General features: G+C 43.6%; 1 protein-coding gene across 1 annotated transcript in view; it reads left to right on the top strand.

Moving 5' to 3' along the window:
- The window catches only part of MYLK (myosin light chain kinase), a 331,787-nt gene that overhangs the window by 184,607 nt on the left and 125,995 nt on the right, over positions 1-21,185 (top strand). The gene's annotated exons all lie outside the window — the stretch shown is intronic.

The following is a 21,185-nucleotide window of genomic DNA, read 5'->3' on the forward strand; positions in this document are numbered from 1 at the left end:
GAAAGAGGGTTCCAAAGAGGATGGATCTAGATTGTTCTCAGTGGTACCAGATGACAGAACAAGGAGTAATGATCTCAAGTTGCAGTGGGGGAGCTTTAGGTTAGATATTAAGAAAAACTTTTTCATGAGGAGGGTGGTAAAGCACTGGAATGGGTTACCTAAGTAGATGGTGGTTATCTCCTTCATTAGAGGTTTTTAAGGTCAGGCTTGACAAAGACCTGGCTGGGATGATTTAGCTGGGGATTGGTCCTGCTTTGAGCAGGGGGTTGGACTATATGACCTCCTGAGGTCCCTTCCAACCCTGATATTCTATGATTCTATGACTGTCTTCTCCCAACAGCTTTACAATGGTGTGTGCAGCTGCGTCAGAGCCATGTGGCTGATCTTGTTAAGGCATTAAGATTCTGAAGCATAAAATAATATGCAGGAAGTAGACATGAGTAGACCTGCTATTGCCTCACTCAGAGCAATTTTATATAACAAGCAGCTGTGGTGCAAGGAATAGTGCTGCTAAGGTTTTGTGAATGCCTGGCTTGGACGGGATGTATAACTACAGGACAGTAGTGTCTGTGATGGAAGCAAGATGAGTGCAGTATCCATAACTATCAGGCAGGGAAAGGTATGGAACAGAGGATAGCCTAGTGGTGTTCATACATACTGCCACGTCATTCCCCTAAAATGCAGTGTTTTGAGAACCCCATTGCCTGGGGGCAAAATTGCAGTCGCAAGTGTGGTGCCATAGTACAACTCCTCACACCTTGAGCCAGCGGGGGTGGGAGTTTGGCTGCACACTTGACTCCCAGATAGAAGCATGAACTTTAAATTGGTCTCAAATAACACTTTCTGGCTACCTGGAAGCAGTGGCTTTCCAACTCAAGGGAGTCTGAGTGAGGTGAAAGGAGTGGGAGAGGAAAGTTATGATGAATGAATAGGGTGATCGCCTGTCCCTGGAAACTGGGAGTCCTTGCTTTGCAAAGATCTATGCTTGTAACGCTCTGGATACTGGCAAACTGAAGGCATCCGCAGCCATCTGACCTGGTGCAATGGATGACTGCATGGCTGAATGAATATGCACTGAATAGAACTTCCCCCATCAGGCCTGTCCCACGTTGACCTCTTGACCTCCAACTGGGCAGCTTGCAGGGAGTTTCCCTCACAACCCACTGTGCAAGAACTTGAACCAGCCTTCCCTCTCACTCAGAGTTAAATCTGCTGCATGTCAGAGAAAGAGAGCAAGGAGTGGGTGACCTCCTCTCAATAAACCCTCCTCTGCATACCTCCATGATGCCCACGAGAATGTCTCATTACATTGTGGTATGTTTTCCCAAGCACCTCCCCCCAGTTCCACATGACAGGCAACCAGATTTCATGATATGAACAGCTGATCATTGTATTCACAAAGGCAAAGGGTTGATTTGGACCATGTGGGTCCCATTCATTGTGTATATATTGAGGGAGACAGTTGCCTTCATTGAGGTTGCCTGGCGTGGAGTTAAAATCCTGGTATATGAAGACAGTGGCTGGCAAGAGGGGAAATCCTATTCAGTGCTGAAAAACAAGCACAGGCTCACTTCAGCGTTAGCTTTTTTACTCTCATCATTCAAATTCAAAACCTTCTGGTGCACCGTTAATGGGAAAATGCACGTTAATCTCAGGGATTAGAAAAACTGTAAAGACTGCAGAACAGTAACCCTATAAAACCATACACAAGGGCCAATGCAGGAATCGCACTGCCTCCTGAGATCAGAAACTACTTTTGGAGCTTGCATTTAGGCTTTGTCATTGGCCTGCATCTGTCTCCAGCTGCCGCTGTGAGATGTTTTCTCCCCTAGTTGCCATCTCTGCCTGGCTTATGGGATGCACAGCATCTGCGGGGAGAACAGGAGCAGGGCTAGATGTTTGTGGGTCTCACTGTAAAATCATTTAACATTTTAACAGATTTAGGTCACCCCCTAAAACTCATGACCTCCCTGCTGCCATTTGGATTACATTTGTTTTCTCTGTGATTCAGATCATCATGGATTTTCATGCCAAAAATAGTCCCAAATTTTAACCTTTGATTTCAGAATTTCTTATCTTTTTGTATATTTTCATAAGACTCCCTAGCGAATACTAGTTGGCATTAGTGTTCTCTGAAGCACTCACTGCTGGTGTGGCTACCCTAAATGCTTGGTTTGCAATGGGCAGATTACAGCAGAAAATTAATGTACATACTGGAAAAAGGGAAGTAATAAATCTTCTCCAGACCAGACACTGCATTTTGGGATAATACCTAGTGCAGGGGCAGGCAAATTTTTTGGCCTGAGGGCCACATCAGGTTTCCAAAATTGTATGGAGGGCCGGTTAGGGGAGGCTGTGCCTCCCCAAACAGCCAGGTGTGGCCTGGCTCCCACCCCCTATCCAACCCCTCCTGCTTCTCGCCCCCTGATGGCTCTGCTGGACTCCTGCCCCATCCAACACCCCCCCCAGTTCCCTGCCCCATACATCCCTCCCTGACTGCCCCCAGACCCCCTGGCCCGACTGCCCCATCCAACCCCTCCTCTCATTCCTGACTGCCCTCCAGGACCCCTGCCCTATCCAACCATCCTTTCTCACTGACTGCCCCTGGAACCTCATCCAACCCCTTCTCTTATTCCTGACTGCCCCCTGGGACCTTTGCCCTCGTTCAGTTCTCCTGTTCCCTGCCCTCTGAGCACACTGCACCCTATCCACTCCCCTGCCCTCTATCGAACCTCCCCTGCTCCCTTACCGCGCTGCCTGGAGCACCAGTGGCTGGCAATGGTACAGTCGCGCTGCCCAAAGCACCAGGACAGGCCACTGTGCCACCTGGCTGAAGCTAGCCACGTCACCGCGCAGCACAGAGCACTGGGTCAGGCTGCGGCTCTGCAGGCTGCGCTGCCCAGCAAGAGCATTGCGCTGGTGGCGCAGGGAGCTGAGGCTGCGGGGGGAGAGGGAACTGTGGGGGAGGGGCCATGGGCTAGCCTCCCGGGCCAGGAGCTCAGGGTCCGGGCAGGAAGGTCCTGCGTGCCGTAGTTTGCCCACCTCTGACTTAGTGTGTGACCCATCTCTCCCCACTTTGTATTCCTCTCTCAGGCAGTTTAAGTCCCCAGGTCTGATCCATAACTCCAGTTGTTCACACTCCCAGCTACGGGTGGCAAAGTAAATAATAGTACTGTATCCTTACATATCACCTTTAACCCAAGGATCTCAAAGTGCTTCGCCAACATGGGTTAAGAGTAACATTCCTTTTTACATATGAGGAGTCTCTGAAGATTATTGGCCTGACTTTCAGCAGTGCAGGGTATTGTGCCCAAAGGGAGTTGCAGATGTTCAGTGCTCTGAAATTCAGGCCACAGATGTTTTACCCAAAGTGCACAGTGAGTTAGTGACAGAATTAAGAATACAACCCACTCACTGGCCCTTGCTTTAACCATTAGACCTGCTGTCTCCCTCACTCCAGTGAATAGCAATAGAAAATAAAATGAGAGAGCAATTTGATAAGCTCTCTTTGAACCTGAAATGATTGTTGGCTTTGAACAATTTGTATTGAGTTCAGATCAAGCTGGAGAGGAAACAAAGATTCCCATTGTATATCAGCATTAATCTGACACAGGTTACAGAAAGCAGAACTCTGTACACTGGTTTCCCTGGCCATACTTCTGAATCTGCGTGGAACTAAATTTCATGCTGCATGTTACCAAAATGACAGTGTGGTGGGGTGGAATGGGCCCAAAGGCCCCCTGCTGGAGGCCTCAGGGTTCTGTCACACCCATCTCAAGAAAGGAGCAGTGGAGAGGTCCTCCAACCAGATTAGAGTGGCTGCAGGGGAAGCAGCCAGTCAGGCTCAGGAGGGCCATATAAAAGGAACTGCAGAACAGCCCAGAAGGCAGTTGCTGCTTTGAGCTGAAGAAGAAAGGTTTGCGGGCCTGGCTGCCTGGAAGAGCAGCAGGGCCATGGACAGTTCAGTGTGTGCAGGGACCAGGGGAGTGAGAGGCACCTGGTTGGCTGCACGGACTGAGCCCGGGAAGGGCCACAGGAAGATAGTGTCTCCAGGAAGGAAGTTATGGGGATACGGCTCCATACAGGGGTGGACTGATTTAAAGACCATGGACATACCCGCAAGGGGATGCTTACGAGAGATGGGTGCCAACCCCGTTACAGACGCAAACCTATGTTGAAGGAGCAATAACATCTGCTGTGGTTATTTGGGGAAGTTTGCCTGGAGTGAGATGTCTTGAAAATTTAACTTGGTTTTGCCCAAAAATCCAAAAAGCTCTTTCCAGTTTTATTTTTCAAAGAAAACAATTATTGAATTAAAGCAAAGGCTTTCAAATAACTTTCAGAAAGGCCCCATGCAGGTGTGGCAAATAATTTATAAAAGGAAAGTCTGCCTTCTACGTACTTTTTAGATTGCAGATCAAATTTAAAACTGAAAGAATATTACACATCCCATAAGGTAAACAGGGTGTAAAAATAGCCTAAACATTGTCCCTTTAGAACCCCGATGCTCTCCCTTAGTCTGTCTCTTGTTAGACCTACTACTTGGTTTCTGTCAAAGGTAATTTCCTAGTGTGGTATTAATGCAGGAAACTAACATCTCAAATCTCCTTAGGGTTAAAAGGATCCACAGCCTATTGAAGTCAATGGGAGACTTTCCATTATCTTCAGTGAGCTTTGGATCAGGCCCATAATGACCAGTTTGGGCCATTGTGGTGAAGCATTTCTTCCCCATCATCAGTTTCGGATTAATTTGTAACTGGGATTTGCCTTATTAATATGAGACAGGGCCCAGTGCTGCGAGGGGCTGAGCACACTCCATTCTTACTCATTCTAGTGAATGAAAGCTGAAGCGACTCAGCATTTCACAGAAGGCTCCTAGCACCTTGTTGGACTGGGCCCATGCTCTGCACTTCCATTGCACCATCCCTGTAACCATTTCTAAACACTTTACAAACAGTAAGTAATTAATCCTCCTATCATCTGATCAGTGTAAGGCAGGAAAACGTTATCCCCACTTGACAGATGGTGAAACTGAGATAAAGGAAGGTTAAGTGATTTGCCCGAGGGAGCCTGTGGTAGAACCAGGAGTAGAATCCTGATGAAGCGAGAGACTCAGTGTGGAGAATCCTAAAAACCTAACTGTCTTTGACTTCAGTATTATATAGCTGAAATGTGGTAATGGGGTTTATTTCCAAGAAATGAGCAGCACATTTTTAAAAACAAGTCTGACAAATCTTTTCAGCATAAGTTTTGACCTCCTCCAATGGAATGCACTGCACAGAGTGCTGTGCTAATGATTATTATACGAGGAAAACCAGATGTGTGCTGAAACAGTATAAACCAGGCCAGTCAAGCCTTCCCGTTGTCTGGAACGAAGTCATTTCACTCTGCATTTATTGGAAATTCCTTGATTTTTCAAACTTCAGTGGTGCCCTCCACTACATTTGGATTATCAAGGTTTATATCAGAGATGGGGAACCATTTTTCTATCAGAGGCCATTGACCCACATTAAAAATGAGTTGTGGGCCACACAGCCCTGCTCAGAGCTGGGGCAGGGGATTGGGGTGAGGGAAAAGGTTCGGGGTGTGGGCTCTGGGAAGGAGTTTGGGTGCAGGAGAGGGCTCAGGGTTGGGGCAGGGGATTGGGGTGCAGGTGGGGGGTGAGGGCTCTGGGGTGGGGCCAAGGATGAGAGGTTTGGGGTGCAGGAGGGGGCTCTGGGCTGGGGGGCATGGGCTCTGAGGTGGGGCTGGAGATAAGAGGTTTGGGGTGTAGGAGGAGGCTCTGGGCTGAGGCAGAGAGTTTGGGGTGCAGTATCTGGCTGGGCAGCACTTGCCTTAGGCAGCTCCTGGTCAGTGGTGCCCCAGGGCTAAGGCAGTCTCCCTGCCTGCCCTGGCTCTGTGCTGTTCCTGGAAGCGGCCAGCAAGTCTGACTCCTAGGGAGAGGCACAGCCAGGCAGCTCTACATGGTTCCCAGCCAATGGGAGCTGTGGAGCTGGCGCTGGGGGTAGCTCGAAGCTTCCCTGAGTGCCTCTGCTCCTAGGGACCGCAGGGACATGCCAGTTGCTTCTGAGAGCTGTGTGGAGCCAACTGGACTTTTAACAGCCTGGCAACCCTAACTTTCCTCCCCACTCACCAGCACTCGCAGCTGCAGCCCTGCAGGAGGGGGGGGAGGAGAGAGGAGCGCCAAGGCTCAGAACTTCCAACCAGCAGCATGGAGACTTGCCACAGGCCAGATGAAATAAAGCAGCAGGCTGGATCTGGCCCACAGGCCATAGGTCCCCACCCTGGTTTATACTGTGTGTATATTTGGGGGTTGATGTTTTGTAAAAGTGAGCAAAATGTGTTTCCAATTGCATGACTAGTTTGCTTGTGTCAATTATTGTGATTATGTGTGCAAACCAGCCAATTACACACTTAAATGGCAATAGCACAATAGCACAAGCATTTTCACATATAATTGTGCACCCAACTTCTAAAAAGCTCATCTCCATAATGGGCGGCGCATATGTACAACGCACTGTGCATTCAGGTCACCTGAGATAAAGCTATAGTATTTATATCCAGAGACAGTGATTTTAGATGCTGAAGCTGAAGTATAAGGTAGCTATTTATAAATCATGTATAACAGTACTTCTATCATTCTTTCTCTATAGGTCTCTAGTTGCTTTCAGAGAGAGAGTAAATATTATTATCCCCATTTTATGGACAAGAAACCAAGGCACAGAGAGATTGTGACTGGGACAAGGTTTATAGCAAGTCAGAGGCGGAGTTTGGAATAGAGGTCCAACACATAGCCCGCACTCAATCCCCTAGAGTCTGACTAGCACCACGGTGTTTCAAATACACTAACGTCATAAAGCCTTTTGAAGCACTATAGCTATTCACTAACAAAAGCCTGGGGAACCTCTTTTCTTTTATTCACAGTGTAGACTGGTCTAAATTACAAAGTTTGGATCCCAGCTACTTGAAATCTGGGGAGATTCTGGATCTCTGTTTTATTAATATGAAATGATTTTGTACTGCAAGGATAAAACAGCATGCTTTAATGTCTAGGGAAATTTCCTTCCACCTTGCAGTTAAGTCCAGCAATACATGATAACGAAAGCACCTGACTGGCAGTGTGCTCTGCTTTCATAATTTGTGTCTCTCTCTTCCCCTGGATTCTCCATTTCCACCAGCTTGTCCTCAGCATTGGCAGTATCTAGTCATGAGGATGGTAGCAACATAGATGCAAGCCTAAGACTTTCTTTTGGTGCCATCTTCCTGGTCTGTCACCATATAAGTTCATTTTGCAAACACTCATTGTCTGCATTCTGTGTTCAGTGTAAAGAGTCTGCTTCCTAAAATTGCTTCTCTGGCTCAGCTAATGCTGTACAGCGAGATCTGCAGCTCTTATTAATGCTCTTGACCCCATTTCTATCCCTTGCCAATGGTTCACTTTTCAGTTTCAGTTCTGTTCTTCTCACCCCCACTTAACACCACCCTCTATATCCTATTCACATAGATATTTATTTATGCAGTCTCCCCAGAGTAAGTATCTGTGTTGGGTAGCCTTTAGCCTTTATAATCTGATTAGCATAGGCATTCATTGATCAGTGAACAAGCAGATTAGAGTCACCTGAAAGCCTGTCAGTCTCTGCTGTAACCATTTTATCACAGCAGTGAAGGGATATGCTTTCTGGAAAACAACTTGGTTTTGTTTCTGCCACTGTTCAGTCCAGTGTGAGTGGGGCCATTATACGTAATTTAGTGGACGACAAGCTTTCAGGTAGGAGACTTTTCCCTCTGTATTTGCTTAGTAGGTTTTCTTTTTACACCTTAGAGTGACCTCTGTTGGACAATAATCTTTAAACGAGGTTATCACTGATTATTCCGTAATCAGTCTCTTTGAAGCCTAAGTGAAATCCTGTATATTTGTGTCACAGAAATATATATTTCTGCCTGAGGTACATGAAGTATAATGTTCTACTTGTATAATGTTGACATTGGCTACAGCTGTGCAGAGATGCAGCTTTATCTGAAAGCATTATTGTCTAATGTGGTATAACTGGGAGAGGACAATAGATTTTTAAGAATATATAAATCAGTCTTGTTAAACATTAAAATGTTATACCGAGTTATTGATCTAGGAAACTTCCTTAGCTACATGATCAATGGATCACAGGACTAGCTTTGAAAGGACATATTTTTGTTGCCCAGGAAATGCAGTGAAATGTCAGAGGGAAGCTATAATGATCAGAACTAATGTAGTCAACTTATTTTAGCAGTGTCTTAGTGTTAATATTCCATCCCTCTGTTTTTATATGTTTCACTTAACAACTGCAAGCCTTGTAGGATTAAGCTTCCTTTTAAACAAATTTCCCTTCTCTTGACACCCAAGGCCCAAATGTGGAACACAAAATCAAGCTAAAAATCAAAAATGAGGGACAAAAGTGAAACACGTGAGCAAGTTTTAAATTATGTAGGACTCAGTCCATCAGCCTGAATGATGTTTTCTAAAGACAATTTAATGAGATAAACAATTTCCAGGAAAAATGGAACTAAATTTGCATGGAAATGAGGGATGTCTGTGTACAGAAGGAACAAAAGCTGAAAAGTATGAATTACATAAATATTTCTTGTAAATGAAAAACAAAGTTGAGCGGATGGTATTTTCGCCATATAAGGTGGTCAAATGCTGTGATATTAAAGAGACAAGGTGGGTAAGGTAATATCTTTTATTGGACAACTTCTGTTGGTGAGAGACAAACTTACACAGAGCTCTTCCTCAGGTCTGGGAAAGGTACTCAGAATGTCACTGAATCAGTCAACTTAGGAACAATCCTGCATTGGCAGAGAGATGGACTGAGTGATCAAATAGGCCTTTTCATCTCTGACTTCCAGCCTCACAGAAGTGTCACATCCTTTTGTCAAGCATTCTATGTTGAACAAAATGCAACTACCAAAATATGTTAAAAAACAATGTTGATAAAATATGTATAAACTAGTTTAAAAACAAGATCGCACTGTGATCCTAAAAAAGTGTCCTAAAGTAGCGAATGTGCATTAGTTAACTAGTTATAAATCAAAAAGCCATTCTGCTAAAACCATATGTAGTGGGGTGGACTGCCCCACTCCCTGTGAGAGTGGGCTGGGGCAGGCCAGGGAGCCTGCGCAGCCCAGGAGCCAATTAGAAAAGGGCTTATGGGGAGCCAATCAGGGCCAGGCTGAGAGGTATATAAAGGCTGCCCAGAGCAGGAGCAGTCAGTCTATCCCAGGCCTTTGAAAGGGGAAGGTCAGTCTCCAAAGTGGGAGATTTGCACCACGGACAGCGCAGTGCTGGGCAGGCTCAGGGAGGCCAGAAGGCTCTAGCCCCTAGCTGCCAGGCTGCAGGCCCTGAGGGGAAGGGCCTAGCGGGTGCAAGGGGCCGTAGGGGAAGCGGCCCAGGGAAACAGACGGAGGAGGAGGAGGATAGCGAGGCTGATGCCAGAGGGTCCCTGGGCTGGGACCCAGAGTAGAGGGCGGGCTTGGGTCCCCCCCACCCCTTCCTCCTTGCAGTACACCCAGCCATTGGCTGTAGGGAGTGACCATTATACCACGCCAGATCCCTGCCCAGAGGGATTAGATGCAGAGGGCGATTGGACATGGTTGCATATTGTGGCTGGAATGTGGGACTGCTGATTATCGATCCCCGGAAGCGGGTGCAGATAAACTAAGGGGCACTGCCGGAGGGCAGTGGCCTCAAAGAGGACGCCACTGAGCAGGGAGCAACGCGGGTCCAGAGACACCAACAGAGGGCAGAACAACGGATGGGACACCACCAGGAGGGTGCGCTCCACTGGACAGAGCTAATTCCCGGAGTCACCAGCAGGAGGCTGTGGGTGGTGAGTCCCTAACCTGTTTATACCATCTCTGTGAAATGAGCCTGATTTTATAAAGCTCTTCAGAAATTGTTGTGCATATGGATTCAGAACAGATGAGATATGGATTGTCAGGAAGACCTTGGCAGAAGAAATCAATAGGAGCTGCAGGTGTTCAGCCCCTTGGTAAATTAGAACCCTAAGTACCTGAGAATAGGATGCAATTTGTATTTTACAGAAGTAAAATGGGCTTGGATTTTAACTCTAAACCTCATAATTGTACCTACTAATTTAATGCTAAAGTTATGAATTCACCCTTCCTGTGATAGACACACTGGAAGGTACTTTCAGTCTAACTGTATTGAACTTCACATCCACAAGCAAATGGCTTTCCAGACTAGCCTTCGGTTATTATATACTCATGCTCATGAGACAGCGCTGTTGCCTCTGTATATGTGAGTGAATGGGAAGGAGAGAACCAATCACATGCTTCAGTCCCCTGCATGGCATGCATTCTGGTTCCCATTGCTTGAGGCACTCATGAGACCAACTTTGACATCTACAAGCTCTGCCAAACAATTACATAACATTTAAAATCATTAGGTGAGCAATTACATAATAGCTAAAATGGTTAGCTGAGCATTGGTAGTCCAGTGGGTTAATGTGTTAACTAGGGCTGTCGATTAATCGCAGTTAATGCATGCGATTAATGCAAAATTAATTGCGATTAATCACACTGTTAATAAAATACCAATTGAAATTTATTAAATATTTTGGATTTCTTCTACATTTTCAAATATATTGATTTCTATTGCAACATAGAATACAAAGTATACAGCTCTCAATTATTGTTGATTACAGATATTTGCACTGTAAAAATAATAAAAGAAATAGTATTTTTCAATTCACCTCATATAAGTACTGTAGTGCAGCTGTTCTCAAACTGTGGGGCAGTGGAGCTTGGGTGGGCACAGGCTTCGGCCACCTCCTGGGATCGTGAAGTAATTTTTGTTGTCAGAAGGGGGTCACAGTGCAATGAAGTTCTCGTTATTGTGAAAATGTAACTTACAAATGTAGACTCTCTCTTTTTTTTTTGTTACCCAAGCCTGTGTCTCCGGGGCTAAAAGGGACTGAGCTAACAAATGGAGAGGCAGGTACTTTGCCACAATAGCTACAGCACTCGAGCCAAGTTTTATGAATCTGAAGTGCCTTCCAAAATCTGAGAGGGACAAGGTGTGGAGCATGCTTTCAAAAGTCTTAAAAGAGCAACACTCTGATGCGGAAACTACAGAACCCAAATGACCAAAAAAGAAAATCAACCTTCTGCCAGTGGCATCTGACTCAGATGATGAAAATGAACATGCGTCAGTCCACACTGCTTTGGATTGTTACTGAGCAGAACCCGTCATCAGTATGGATGTATGTCCTTTGGAAAGGTGGTTGAAGCATGAAGGGATGCACGAATCTTTAGCACATCTGGCACATAAATATTTGCAACACTGGTTACAACGATGTCATGTGAACACTTGTTCTTATTTTCAGGAGATGTAAACAAGAAGAGGGCAGCATTATCTCCTGCAAATGTAAACAAACTTGTTTGTCTGAGAAATTGGCTGAACAAGTAGTAGTACAGAATGGACTTGTTGGCTCTCAAGTTTTACGTGGTTTTGTTTTTGAATGCAGTTATTTTTTTTGGTATGTAATTCTGTGTTTGTAAGTTCAGCTTTCATGATAAAGCAATTGCATGACAGTACTTGTATTAGGTGAATTGAAAAATATTATTTCTTTTGTTTTTTACAGCACAAATGTTTAATAAAAATATAAAGTGAGCACTGAACACTTTGTATTCTGTGTTATAATTAATATTGGAAAATGTAGAAAACATCCAAAAATATTTAAATGGTATTCTATTATTAACAGTGTGATTAATCGTGCAAATAATCACAATTAATATTTTTAATCACTTGACAGCCCTAGTTGCTACATGTACAAGGAGGGCAGTATTAAACAGGTCCCTGAAGTGAACTGAGAGACAAAGGGATAGTTTTGATACTAGGGTAATGTGCATGTGTTGCTTTGTATCTATGAGGAGCTTTCTGTACATACTCATACCTAAAGAGTGAAGGCCTGGGGAGTCCAGAGAGAGAGTCAGTCAGAGGACAGTATAAGAAGGTGTAAGTGAGGATATCTGCAGAAATGGCACTAGACCAGTGGTGGGTATGAGCAGAGTTGCTGGGGTGAGAGAAAAGGGAAGTTCAGGGTCAATGATTGCATCAAGTTTATGGACAGAGGAGGTCAATGGGAAATTTGAATTTAGGGAAACTGAGGAGATGGAGGGGCACGTGAGGATGCTTCTCTTGACCAAGACTTCTGTCTTTGAGTCAACTAGCTAAAGGGAAAAGGCTCTGAAAGTGATATATCCATCAGACAGATTGTGGGGGTAAATATGGAGTGGAGACTACTAATGGGGGGTGCTTTGAAGGCATCCCTCAGCAGTGGACAGCCAGTAAAGAAATCTTAACACAATCCAAAAGGTCACTTTTGAGGTTCAGAGCTGAAATGCTGCATTTCTGACTGACTAATTCTCTGAATGTTCACATCCACAATGCTGCTATCTTGCAAATGTTTTAGGAGCTCTGGAAAACTGCTAACTGAATTCCTAGAACAACAACGCACCAAGTGTTTGGGCCCTAGAGATGGTCTCCGCTATCCAGTCAAGACCTAGAACAGCATGTTCCATTGGAGTGGGGTCAGATCAGGCCAAAGATAATAGGCAGAGCTCTCCTCCCTGCTAAGCAAGAATGTATAGTTAAGGAACCACACGATATTGTGGTGTACAGTCTTTGGTCCCATTCAGCAAAGCACCTAAGCATGTGCTTCAGTCAATTCTTAATCAGGAAAGCCCTTATGTACGTGATTCAGTAGCTTGCTGAACCAAGGTCGTCTTCACTAGAAGTTGGAAATGATGAAAGTTACTCACGGTGACAGTCCCAACGGTGTTAGGGAGGTCATCTCAGCCTTCTGTACCACACTATCATTCTATATATGCCACAAGTATTACAGAAATACTATATTTTACGAGTGTATAGAAAGGTTTGTATCCCCCATCCTCCCTTATGGCTAATTTTTGTGTCCCTCCACTTGTCATGCTAGGTCTGAATTACCTTAAGACCAGCTGCATAGATCTCAAAGGGAGATATATAATTCTTTAAAATTGAGCTCAAAGAGCTTTGCTATACGTACAAATGTAGTGATTTTAAAGTCTGTTATTTCAGGAATTTCCAGAGCTGGAAGTGAATTCCTGGTTTCACTGAGGTGCTATGAATTTCTCATTTTCCAGTAGTCAGATGCAACCCCCATATTTAGCCCTGCAACACTGAGATATCTGAGTGAAACTTGTGACATTTTTATGTATAGAAAAGTTGCTACTGGTACATGACTGAAAATTGTGTGACTCCATTTAACTCTGCAGACCTGTCACACAGCCAGTTTCCCCCTCAATTTGGGCAAGTCACATAACCTATCTGTGCCTCAGTTTTCCCATCTGCAAAATTAGGATAATGACAATGATGACCTTTTGTAAAGTGCTTTGAGATCTGCGGGTGAACAGCACTATATATGCACTAGGTATCTCCATATCAAATCTGGTCAGAGATTGAATCAAGGGGCACTTTGTGAATTGAAATGGAAAAACAGGATTGTACTAGTTCATTTTGACATGCCTTTGAAAACAAAGGCACAAACCTATTATTAGTAGAAACCTGTATCCTTAACTAAATTGCTTCACGATGAGATTCACCTCACCCACCCAAAACCTGAGTGTTTGGACTCTGTGAAACTGGTGTGCACTGAAGTTGGGGAGGAGTAATGGACACAACCCTTTCTACCACACTTGTGCAAAGTTCTGAGGCCACTGGATTGGTGTAAGCATGGATCTGCAGCCCTCCCATAGCCAGCCCCAGAGCTGAGTGTAGTAAACACTTAAGGGAGCCAACCATGTGCAATTATTCAGGTAGCAGAACACCAGATCAGCACAGCCCCTATGCTTGGCTTAAGTACTGCTAAGCATCTTATGCTGCCCTCCACACCATGGACAAATTTTGCCCGTAGGGTGGAAGAAACACTACAGCATCTCCAAAAATATTTATAAGACATGTACTGGCTACTGCTGTCCAATTGTGCAAGTCTATTTTTTCTACACATTCAGTAATTTAAATATTTTAATATCTATTTATTACCATTCTTTGAGGATCTTATTGTTTTACAAACATTAAGCTTAATACTTCTCTGAGGGCAGTATTTATCCATTTTACAGTTGGAGGAATGTAAGGCAGAGAGAAGTTAAGTGACTTACTGTAGATCAACAGTGGGTGAAAGTGGCAGAGCTAGGGAATAAAGCCTAGAAAGCTTGTACAGTTGTATTTTATGGGAAATATTTCCATGTAGCTTCAAGCTAACCAGGCATTCCTCTAGCTTGCGATTGCATTGAAGATCATAGACTGAGTGGCATGTTACCCACTCTTTGCATGGATAACCCTGGATCTTGGTTTGTTCTGAGTCCTATTCAGTTTTCAAATTAAGAACCAATTGACTGTAAGCAAGGTCACAATAATTCTACATTCTCTTTACAGAACATAAATGCCAAATAAGCCAACAATCCAACTAGTTTGGTGTCACATCTCTGATGGTGGCTAACCTGGACGTTGTGGATTAAAAAGTAAAACTTCTATACTGTCCCTGGAGAATTTTTTTCCTGAGCCCATCTGATATCCTGAAACATGAGGGTTATTAGTTCATGTACTTTTCTCTTTGTTTAACTCTAAACACATTATTTTAAGTTATTCTTAAAAGTTATTCTTGTCTTGATATTCGGTGACAGTAAATATCACAGATTGTAGTAAAATTAAAATGTCATTTCAGCTAGCAGGTCCATTCTGTTCTGTCCATATGTATAGCTCCCCCTGTCACTAACGGGAGAAGTGCCTGAATCTCCACACATCAAGACTAAACACTTTTTAAATAGCCAAATTCTGCCATCAGTTACACCTGTGTAAATGCTGTATCTTAAACTGAGGTGGCACAGGTGGTAACTAACAGAGCAAAAAGTCTGCTCCAAAGAGCTGATATTTTAAATCTGGCACTCCATTAACTGCAAGCGTAAGTGATGGGGGTTGGGTGTCTAAAGGAAACTGTCATGTCACTAGATGTTTAACTACTATTGCATGCATGTGCAACATTGGAGACTAGCTGAGTCGTCTTTAAAAGCAAAATTGGCCTTAAGTGCCTTAAGCACATAGAGATTTGATTATTTCTTCTGGTGGTTTTAACCAAATTTGCAAGTTGTGCAAAACTTGCAGAGAATGTGTTGTCCACATGAATTCAGGTCTAAGACAGAAAAACACTTTTTTAGGAAGAATGAGGGACAAATTAGATGAATGTCAACCCATAGCAATTTTCTATGAAATCAGCCCACTTTTTTATTGAGTTGACAGCTCTGTTAATCCGCGACTTGCCAACAGCTGGTGATATTTACATTGGAAATACACAGGAAGGTGGAACTCCTTTCTAAGTGTGTAATTCCAGCTGATAGCTGGGGAGGCTGCTACAGAACTTTAACTGTACATGTGTGTGTGAATCTCTGTGTTGGAGAGACGTTAGTGGAAACTGCAGCTTCGTTGTCTGAGTTTGCTCACAAGGAGTGATTTCTGGAGTTTAAGTCTTCTCTTCAGCTCAGTTGATTTATTAGCCTTTGAGCCAAAACAATATTTAAACACCATAAATGGTAAACGCTGCTCAGAATCCCTACGCAAGGGTCAGGCTAGGCATTATTTGGCTGCTTTACCATATGACTCTGGCAAACAGATTCCTCTCATATAATTAAGTCTTTTATAAGACTAAACAGTAGGTTTGCAGCATTCTGAGTAAAAGGCAGCAAACACTTCATTCTTTGCATATCCTTGACTGTAACTGGCTACAGGCCTGATCCTGTGACAAACTGAGCGTCCTGCAGTTGCAGTGATTTCAGGGGGGGTTGATAGCTCCCTGCTCCTCACAAGGAAGTGGCCCTATGGGTGTGCTTTGATATCCACTTAGAGTATTGAGAACAGAAGGAATGTTTGTCACCACTGAACACTAAGAATATTAAAATTGCCATAGCCAAACAGACCAGTAGCCCATTTAATTGGCACTCTGTTCTCTGTAAGGCCAATAAGAAAGTTGCAGTGGAGGGCTTTATGCTAATTAGGCAAAAGTATATCAAAGAAGGAATTTCTTCCTGACCTTATTTAGTGATCAGTTTGTCCTCTGAAGCCTGATGATTGATTAGACCCACTAAAATTTCCTGGCCCCATTGATATCAATGGCAAAACTTCCAAATAGGATTTTATCCATTTTTCTCAACTCTGTGTGGCTTACAAATCCTACTAACTGGCTGAGGAGAGATGGTAGCTTACCTTAAAAATTCTGGAATTTCGGGGTGTATTTTCAAGGGACCAAGACTCTGCCTCCGTTTCTGATAGGTACAGTTTCTGCCCACCAAAATGGGACATGGGCACAAGTCTAACTAATTTGTGCTCAAAATTCATTTGTGATTACCCGTAGCATCCCTAGCTGAACTCCCTATTAGCTGTGTTGGCTCTGCAGGCCTCACAAGAGTAAAAGAGGAAAAAACCTTTTTTGGCCCTGAAATCAGCCAAATTATACTAACTAATTATAACATGAAAGAAGAGCCACATACAAGTCATTTATATATAGCCCCATTTTAGAGTAGATCCATGCTTTAAGGCTTGATATGCTAGAAGATGGCTTTCCAAGGCAAGAACAATGGGGATTGAGGCAGAAATCAATATACCAAACTTTAATGCTACGAATACTGCGAGCTATTGCAATGTACAGTTTCTAAGGATTGCTGTGAATGAAGCCAAACGTTGTTTTGTGAGGAGATAACATTTAGCAGTTACCTCTTGTAGCTAGAGACAAAGTGGAACCAAGGTGCCATCTCTGAACACATTCAAGCTTTGAAAAGGATTGGATCCAGATCTTCCCATGTGCCTCAATGTAACTTTAGTGCCAGACTTAGGAATCATAAGGCCATGGTCTGATTAGTGATGTTTTTTATTCTTCTTTCTCATGTATATTTTCCATATTAGAAGATAACCATGCAACAAACAAATCTTTCAGACAAATTGTCTGAAAGACTTAAATAAGTTACACAATTGGCATGTAGTAGGTTTACTCACCTTATAGTGCAGCATGAATTTGTCATAATTTTTCTCTTGCAAGTACTATGTTTAACAATGGCACTGTTTGCAAATGTTTAATAATTAACAATAAATGTGTGCGCCTCAATTTACCCTTCTGTAATATGGATCTACTTATTGAAGATGCACTCAAACCATAAAGTTCCGATACAGATCTAGACTTTCCCGAAGTCCAAGTGTGTTTTGTTCTAGATTTTTAATAGTCTAGTAATAATAATTTACAATGTACAGAGATGTGGCGGTTCAATTAATATAATGTACTCTTGCAATCTGGTAGCAAAAGAGGCGATAGAATTTCAAAGTATTATTCATCAGAGTAGGTGTTTATAGACAGTAAAGAATTGGCACAGCAGCTATAGAGAGGTGAATTACATAATGTTGATTATTTATGCCCACAAGCAAATGAGGACAAAATAGAAATTGTATACCAGTGCATCAAAGGCCATGCATCTCTTTCCTGTCCTTTTCCAAAAATGCTAGGACCTTGTCTCTCTAGTAGGAAGTCAGAAGCATTTGAACTTTGTCTCTTATCTCTCTGGATTTAATGCACTTGCTGGCTGTTCTTTTAATAAACAAAGAATTGGATGCCCATTTAAGTGGCTTTTTCTAATAAAAAATGAATTATTATGGGAGAGGAAACACTGTGGGAAAATCCTATATTACTCCTGCTTGGTATAAGATACATGTGGGTATATAATGTAGCCTTTAAATGCCTCCCTTTCTATTTCTAGTCTTCCAGGGCAAGGACTGTGCTCTTTGGACTGATAACTATGGAATCTATTTGTTTTCCCTCTGGGCTCTGCATCCTATTACTCTGTTTCCCAAGGATCTTAAGTTCTAAAACCAGAAGGAAGAGATAAATGCAGGAGTTGTACGATTATTACGACAGTTCATAAAGGGTTGATCCAAAGCCCACTGAAATCATAGGGGGTCTTTCTATTGAGTTCAATGAGCTTCAGATCTAGATTGGTTTTAAGACGCGAGCAAGAATTATTAAGCTGTGTGCATAGGAGGAAGATCTGTACTTTTAGACTGGGAATTTCAATGGAGCCTAAGGGAGTTCACCACCAAAATCCCATTGATAATCAATAGTATCTTTGAAAATCCCAGGCTTAATTCAAGGGATAGCATAGACTATACTGTCCTGCATTATTTGGCCTCCTGTATGAGGCAAACAGCTGTTGTTAAACTGGTGCCTATTTTTATAAATTACAGTAATATATCCCAGCTGTTAGACAATTACATTTTTTTAAAAACAGATTTATGAAATTTTGCCTTAATGCTTCATCAAACCATTTAACCATCTGTTTAACCATCTTGATTGCTAGCACTTGGGATGGATTGTAAAGACATAATTCAGTGGAGCTGAGTGCAGCAACTATGCTGAAATTCTTTAAAAAAAAAAATAAATAAATAAACATCCCACAGTTCAATAGGTTATTTTTGTCATCATGACAATTTTCTCATGTGATAGCTTCTGGCTTTTTACTCTTAAGCTAAATCTAAGGTTGATAAAGCAACAGAACAGTGATCATTAAAAATGGAGGAGAGAAGTCAAAAGGATGTAGTTCGTTGTAGTGTTTAACACCAGCTGAGGCTGAGGTTACTGCATTTCACATTTGATGCATCAAGGCCAGGAGTGCAGGCAGAGATGAGGATAAATAAAGGCCTTCATCCAAAACCTCAAACCAACCTGTGTTGAGGTCCCAGATTTTTCAATTAAGTTTTCCCATTTGACTGCATTTTTACCTCTGGCACCAGAAATGCCATAAAAATGTCATAGGACAGGCCTGCACAACTCGTAAAGCGGCGAGGGACATATTACTCCAAAGAAAAAGCTTAGGGCCAAAATTCCCCGGCCCCACCGAAACAGCCGCCCCTCCCCCCCAGAGCTGCCCAGCCCTGCCAAAACACCCCCCCATATTACTGCACACAGCAGTACCAAAAATTAAAATACTGAAAATGCCCCCCTCCAGCTACCAACTCACCGCTTGCCTCCTCACCCCCCCAATATAAAGCATCACTGTCGCTGCCACTGCCCGCCCGCCCACCCACTCGGCTCGTCATTCGCCCCATGAAATAAGGGGAGGGGAAAAAGGGGACAGTTTGAAAGGATTTTCTGGGGCTATGAACTAAAGGGAGGGGAAAGGGGGGCAGTATGAAGGGATTGGATGTGACTGTCCAACACACAGACACAGAGGCTGCAGGGAGCCCCGGGGGGGGCAGTGTGATAGGGGCCAGGGAGGAGGAATGTCCCTGGACCAGGAAAGGGGGCAGCAGTCGGGGCGGAGCAGGGCAGGTGCAATACACACACACGCGTCTCCCCCCCACAGACAGTTCAACCCCTTGATTACTATGGAGGCCACCCTGCCTCGCCCCCAACCAAAGAGGGGGGATGGGTGCATCTCAGCCCAGTCCCTTCCCCTCCCCCACTCCAAGCTGCGGCTCGAGTCCAGGCGAGGTGGCCCTCCCCTCGCTAAGCACTTACCGGCTCTGCCTCCTGCCAGCGCTTCCTGCCTCAGGCTATGAGGTGGGTCCCCACCCCCGGGCAGGGGGTGAACCCAGCAGCCCCACCCCGGTGCTTGCCCACGGGCCACACAGTGAGCCCACATGGGCTGCATGTTGTTCAGGCCTGTCACAGGAGAAGCTGTTCCTGCCAGAAGTTTAGTGAGACACTGTTCTCATAAGATTTCCAAACCGATTTCCGAAAAGGAAGCAGTTCAAAGAAGCATCTGAACTCTGGGGTTAATATGGCAGAAAGGGCTTGGGGGCGGGGGGGTGTGAGAGAGAAATCCCAACCCCCCCCCCAAGACCTTGTTGTATAGAGTGTGCTGTCAACCCTTTGTTCTTGAGTATTATGTTTCTCTTGTCCCGTCCCCGCCCCCACCTTCCCCTTATACAAGTGTTTGGAAAGTCACTAGTTCAATTCCCAGTGTCATGTGTGTGGTTATTTGGTGACTGGTGGTGGTTTTGAGTGGGTGTGGTCTGCATTTGTGAGTTGTTAAATCCTGAGGTTACTCTAAGGACCCATTGCAAGCTGTCACTCTCTTTTTCCAACAGAGAAAAAATCAATCAAAATACTTAGCTAAATATTTTCAATACATGGTGGAAACATATAGTGCCTGTCTACTTTCGTCATAAATGGGCATGAGTTATTTAACTCTGGAATTATAGAGGGCATGTTAATGTTTTATCTTTTTTTCATAAAAACACAAAAGACATTTTTTTAAGCATAATCTATGCAAGGTGAAATAATGTGTGTGAAACTGAAGAAAATAGGTTTTCTTCCAAAGTAAGTTAGGAAAATACTTGTGCAGCCTTGCTAACGAGTTCTAAGTCAGGAAGTAGTATAATGCAGCCTGCAATAGCTTTTAAGTTACTGTAACGCATTATTGTTTCCAGTGTTGTAGCCATGTTATTCCCAGGATATTAGAGAGACAAGGTGAGTGAGGTAATATCTTCTATTTGACCAACTTCTGTTGGTGAGAGAGACAAGCTTTTGAGCTTACACCGAGACTTGAAGAGCTGGTCCAATACAAGATATTACTTCACCAACCCTGTACTGCAATATGTGATTTACAAAAGGAGAACTGGGTAATGATTAAGGCCTAGATCCTGCAATTTAATACTCCAGCACTAGCATGCTGCATGAGTAAAGCATTCCACTCTAGCACATCACATTGCAAAGTTGGATCCCAGACTGAGAAAGTGTGGCTTTAGACTGAGTCAGCGAGACTACAAGAGAACACCCATATTGTCAGTCTTGTGTCCAGTAAAAGTCACACCTCCATTCATTTTTCCTAAGCATAATTAAAATCCAGTGTCTTGTGTCCTTTTTAGAGGAGGGGACGTTACATGGAATAAGTGGTCATAGTTTCATTTTAAACAGATGGTGTTTAAAATCTAGAATTTAAGTCTCTATACTATAAGCCATTTTCAAGTTTAGAAATAAATGGCAATCATGATAATCTGCTTTAAATATCAGTGCATGCAGCACACTGTGTTTGAACATGAATAGCTTAAAATCAGATTGTTCCCTGTAAGACACATCTGGGGAAAGGGGGGGTAAATCTGTTTTGTTAGTGCT

This window comes from Chelonoidis abingdonii, chromosome 10 (assembly GCF_003597395.2).
Source record: "Chelonoidis abingdonii isolate Lonesome George chromosome 10, CheloAbing_2.0, whole genome shotgun sequence".
In the NCBI taxonomy this organism is placed as follows: domain Eukaryota; kingdom Metazoa; phylum Chordata; order Testudines; family Testudinidae; genus Chelonoidis; species Chelonoidis abingdonii.